Here is a 5,856-nt window from a genome sequence, read left to right as displayed (position 1 = left end):
TTCAGCTAACCACAGTACAGTCAGTGAACTTGTCTGTGAAAGCAGCACCGGGAAGCAACTGTGGAGAGAGATTGCCCGAATGCAACTCTCCAAATGGATACATCACGTCGTTCAGATCTTAGCCTTTCAATACCTTCGTGTGAGGAACAGGTGGAGCGGGAAATCGGACCTTGTTGATTAGAGCAAACTGATCAATGCAGCAATGAGAAGCTCCTTAAACACCAGCGGTTTGGACAAGGATGGCACTCAGATACAAGACTCTGGCTGGGGTTCAAAAGAAGGAAAAGCATATCTTGTTTGAAATGAAATAACGACGAAGATAGACTTTAAGTCGATTTGTGCACGGATCTTAGCTTCGACGACAACGCATCAGGATGGCCGAGCGGTCTGCGTTGAGGTCGCAGTCTCTGCTGGAGGCGTGGGTTTGAATCCCGTTCCTGATATTGACTTTTCCTCCACGAGGTTAAATTTCTCCAGCAAGATTTTCAACCTTAAGAAGATCCAATACCTCCCTTTCAATGGAAAAGCGTTGGTCTCAGTACATGAGATTCCAGCTTAAATACGCACAGCAAGACCCCACCGGCAAAAGCCCAGTTCATGACTCGGTAATCTGCTTCGGCGAGTCTGGTTGAGGAATTAATATTGATCCCAAGAGAAGGGTAAAATTCGTCATCTCTTGTAAATAGTCTGGCAGGTTGGAGTGTTCACATCCATCCAAGAGGGGAAGTTGGGGACTCGGTTTCTATTGTGATTCATTGCTCGATAAAGCTTTATTTTCTTATTGGCCCCCTGTGAGTTATTACTGGATATCGTTATATATCTATATTGCCCCTCTGTGGGGTACTGCTGGATAACGTTTCACGAGCAGCTTTGACGAAGGGTCACCTGGACTCGAAACGTTAGCTCATTTCTCTCCCCCCCAGATGCTGTCAGATCTGCTGAGACTTTAAAGCCTTTTCTCTGTGGTTCCCTATGTGTGAGCTTTACAATGTTGTAATGTGTCATGCTGTCTCTTTCATTCTTGGGACTAATGTCGGGATGAGACTGCCAGAAAGTTTCTGATAGGTATTTGCTGCAAAGCAAACAGGAACGTGTGTTATGTTTACTTTTGGGGTGAGGGAGAATGTAAATAGCTGAGAATACCCTCGATTCCTCGACCTCGGGCTAATGGCCCAGAACGCTTCCGCTGCGGCACTCTGCTCCTTAAACCAGGAGCTACAACATTACTGCTCTGCGGTAGCCACACAACTATTCACTGCCTCATTTTTTTGTTTCAACAAGAACACACGTTTGAGCACACTGATACTGGTCAGCATCGTTCAGATAATTTACTTTCGTGCTGAATGGTTGTTCTGTGAAGGTGATGTGATTTCTTCTTTAACGTTGTTCTGATGGGAAAGTGGGGAGTGACTGGAATCACCTTTATGAAATGAAGTTAGGGGCGGCAGTTTCGCCTCTCTGGGAACATTGTTCACGCTGGTACAGATTTCTTTAAACTTTGCCTCAGGTTCGACCAGGAAAGGAATGAGCCACGAGCCGAGTGGCGCAGCGGAAGCGAGCTGGGCCCATAGCCCAGATGTCGATGGATCGAAACCCCCCTCTGCTATTCATATTCCCGCTCACACCAAATGGAAGCAAGTTGCTATTTGTCAGCAGCACATCTGCCTTTTTCTTTATTAGTATCAAAGTTTTGCTTTCAGTCTGATCCGCTCTTTGACACCTGTTCTTCAGCTAACCACAGTACAGCCGAGGTGACTAAGTCGACCTCTCCCAGAACTCTCTTCTACCGCCTCTACTGGATGAACGTTCACCTGATTGGATACTGGAGGGGTTCTTAGGCTACTTGTCTGTGAAAGAAGCAGCTGTGGAGAAAGATTGCAGTCGCCAGAATGCAACTCTCCAATTGTATACTTCACGTCAGTCAGATCTTAGAATTTCAATGCATTCGTGTGAGGAACAGGTAGAGCGGGAATTCGGACCTTGTTGATTACAGCAAACTGATCAATGCAGCAATGAGAAGCTCCTTAACCCCCAGCGGCTTGGACAAGGATGGCACTCAGATACAGGACTCTGTCTGGGGTTCAAAAGTAGGAAAAGCATATCTTGTTTGAAATGAAATGACAATGAAGATAGAATTTAAGTCGATTTATGCACGGATCTGAGCTTCGACGACAACGCATCAGGATGGCCGAGCGGTCTGCGTTGAGGTCGCAGTCTCTGCTGGAGGCGTGGGTTTGAATCCCTTTCCTGATATTGACTTTTCCTCCACGAGGTTAAATTTCCCCCGCAATATTTTCATCCTCAGGAAGATCCAATCCCTCCCATTCAATGGAAAAGTGTTGGTCTCAGGACATGAGATTCCTGCTTAAATACGCTCAGCAATACCCTACAGGCAGAAGCCCATGTAACGACTCGATAATCTGCTTAATGACTCTGGTTGAGGAATTCAAATTGATCACAGGACTCCGGCTAAAATTAATCTTCTTTTGTTGTACATCGTCTGGCTGGTTGGATTGTTCACATCCGTCCGAGACGGGAAGCTGGGAACACGGTTTCTATTGTGATTTATTTCTAGTTAATGCTTTATTAACGTTTTGGCCCCCTGCGAGGTATTACTGGATATCGTTATATCTCTATATTGCCCTTCTGTGTGGTACTACTGGGTGACGTTTGCAGTCCAGCTTTGACAAAGCGTCTCCTGGACTCGAAACATTAGCTCTTTTCTCTCCCCACAGATGCTGTGAGACTTGCTGACATTTTAAATCATTTTATCTGTGGTTCCCTATTTGTGACATTTACAATGTTGTAATTTGTCATGCTGTCTCCTTCATTCCTGGGACTAATGTCGGGATGAGACTCCAATAGAGATTCTGACTACAATAGAAATTTGCTGCAAAGCAAACAGGATCGTGCGTTTTGTTTACTTTTGGCGTGAGGAAGAATGTATATTTTGCTTTCGTGCTGCATGGTTGTTCTGTGAAGGTAATGTGATTTCTTCTGTGACGTTGTTCTGATGGGAAAGTGGGGAGTGACTGGCATCACTTTTACAGAAAGAAGTTCGGGGCGGAAGTTTCACCTCCCTGGGAACGTTGATCAAGCTGTTACCGAATACTTCAAACTTTGCCTTAAGTCTGACCGCGAATAGCTCAACCACGAGCGGACTGGCGCAGCGGGAGCGTGGTGGGCCCATAGCCCAGCAGTCGATGGACCAAAACCATCGTCTGCTGTTTGTATTCTCACTCACACCAAAAGCAAACAAGTCGCTATCACCCAGCAGCAAATCTGCCTTTTTCTTTATTAGTATCAACATTTTCCTTTCAGTATGATCTGCTCCTTGACACCTGTTCTTCAGCTACCCACAGTATAGTCGAGGTGACTAAGTTGACTTCTCCGAGAACTCCCTTCTGCCGCCTCTACTGGATGAACGTTCACCTGTTTGGACACTGGAGGGGTTCTTCGGCTGTGAAAGCAGCATCGGAAGCAGCTGTGGAGAGAGATTCCAGTCGCCAGGATGCATCTCTCCAATTGTATACTTCACGTCGCTCAGATATTCGTCTCTCAATACCTTCGTGTGAGGAACAGGTTATAATGAAAAAATATATCATTTGAACCATGAATGTGAACCTGGAAAAGACTGAGAAGCTCCTTAACACCCAGCGGTTTGGACAACGGTGGCACTCAGATACAGGACTTGCTGGGGTTCAAAATTTGGATAAGAATATCTTGTTTGAAATGAAATGCCGATGAAGATAAAATTTAAGTCGATTTGTGCACGGATCTTTGCTTCGGCGACGACGCATCAGGATGGCCGAGCAGTTAAGGCGCTGCGTTCAGGTCGCAGTCTCTTCTGGAGGCGTGGGTTCCACTCACACCCCTGAATTTGACTTTTCCTCCACGAGGTTAAATTTCTCCTGCAAGATTTGCAACCTCGGGAAGATCCAATAGCTCCCTTTCAGTGGAAAAACGTTGGTCTCAGGACATCAGATTCTTCTTAAATACGCACAGCACGACTCCACAGGCAAAAGGGCAGTTAATGACTCTATAACCTGCTTCAGTGAAACTAGTTGAGGATGAACATTGATCCCAGGACTCCGGGAAAAATTCGTCTTCTCTTCTTGTAAATAGTCAGGCTGGTTGGATTGTTCACATCCGTCCAAGAGGGGAAGTTGGGGACTCGGTTTCTATTGTGATTCATTGCTCGATAAAGCTTTATTTCCTTATTGCCCCCCTGTGAGTTATTACTGGATATCGTTATATATCTATATTGCCCCTCTGTGGGGTACTACTGGATAACGTTTCCCGTGCAGTTTTGACCAAGGGTCACCTGGACACGAAACGTTAGCGTTTTTCTCTCCCTACGGATGCTGTCAGACCTGCTGAGACATTAAAGCATTTTCTCTGTGGTTCCCTTTGTGTGAGCTTTACAATGTTGTAATGTGTCATGCTGTCTCCTTCATTCCTGGGACTAATGTCGGGATGAGACTGCAAGAAAGCTTCTAATAGGTATTTGCTGCAAAGCAAACAAGAACGTGCGTTATGTTTACTTTTGGTGTGAGGGAGAATGTCAATAACAGAGAAATGCCTTGATTCCTCGACCTCGTGCTGATGACCAGCACGGTTCCGCTGCGGCACTCTGCTCCTTAAACCAGGAGGTACGTCATTACTGCCCTGCGCTAGCCACACAACTATTCACCTCCTCGTTTTTTCTTTCAACAGGAACACACGTTTGAGCTCACTGATTCTGGTCAGCATCGTTCAAATAGTTTACTTTCGTGCCGAATGGTTGTTCTGTGATGGTGATGTGATTGATTCTGTGACGTTGTTCTGTTGGGAAAGTGGGGAGTGACTGGAATCACCTTCATAGAATGACGGTCGGGACGGAAGTTTCACTCTCTGTGAACATTGATCACGCTGTTACTGATTTCTTTAAACTTTGCCTCAAGTCCGACCCCAAAGAGCATCAGCCACGAGCAGAGTGGCGCAGCGGAAGCGTGCTGGGCCCATAACCCAGAGGTCGATGGATCGAAACCATCCTCTGCTATTTACATTCTCACTCACACCAAACGGAAACATGTGGCGATTTGTCAGCAGGACTTCTGCTTTATTAGTATCAAAAGTTTGCTGCGCGTCTACTGGATGAACGTTCACATGTTTGGACACTGGACGGGTTCTTCGGTTACATTGCTGTGAAAGCAGCACCGGAAGCAGCTGTGGAAAGAGATTGCCGTCGCCAGTATGCAACTCTCCAATTGGATGCTTCACATCGTTCAGATCTTAGTCTCTCAACATCTTCGTGTGAGGAACAGGTAGAGCGGAGATTCGGTACTTGTTGATTGAAGCAAACTGACCAATGAAGCAAGAGAAGCTCCTTAACATCCAGCGGCTTGGACAAGGAGGACACTCGCATAGAGGAGACTGGCTGGGATTCAAAGTATGAAAAGCATATCTTGTTCGAAATGAAATTACGAAAAAGATAGATTTTAAGTCGATTTGTGCACGGATCTTACGTTTGAGATAGCCGATAAGGATAGCCGAGTGGTCAAAGGCGCTGCGTTCAGTCGTAGTCTCTTCTCGAGACGCGGGTTCAAATCCCACTCCTGATTTTGGCTTTTCCTCCACGTGATTAAATTTCTCCAGCGCGATTTTCAACCTCACGAAGATCCAGTTCCTCCCTTTGAATGGGAAAGCTTTGGTCTCAGGACATGAGATTCCTGCTTAAATACGCACAGCAAGACCCAACATGCAAAAGTTACTCTGGTTGAGAAATTAATAGTGATCCCAGGACTCCCAGGTAAAATTCGTCTTCTCTTGTAAATAGTCTCGCAGGTTCGATTGTTCACATCCATCCGAGAGGGG

At 46.0% G+C, this 5,856-nt stretch overlaps 1 non-coding gene across 1 annotated transcript; it reads left to right on the top strand.

Moving 5' to 3' along the window:
- Positions 1-4,969: 4,969 nt before the first annotated feature.
- Positions 4,970-5,041, top strand: trnam-cau (transfer RNA methionine (anticodon CAU)). The gene has a single exon. It is a non-coding gene; the product is annotated as a tRNA-Met (tRNA).
- Positions 5,042-5,856: the final 815 nt, after the last annotated feature.

Source organism: Scyliorhinus torazame, chromosome 24, assembly GCF_047496885.1.
Source record: "Scyliorhinus torazame isolate Kashiwa2021f chromosome 24, sScyTor2.1, whole genome shotgun sequence".
In the NCBI taxonomy this organism is placed as follows: domain Eukaryota; kingdom Metazoa; phylum Chordata; class Chondrichthyes; order Carcharhiniformes; family Scyliorhinidae; genus Scyliorhinus; species Scyliorhinus torazame.
This window is presented reverse-complemented; position numbering and strand designations above follow the sequence as displayed.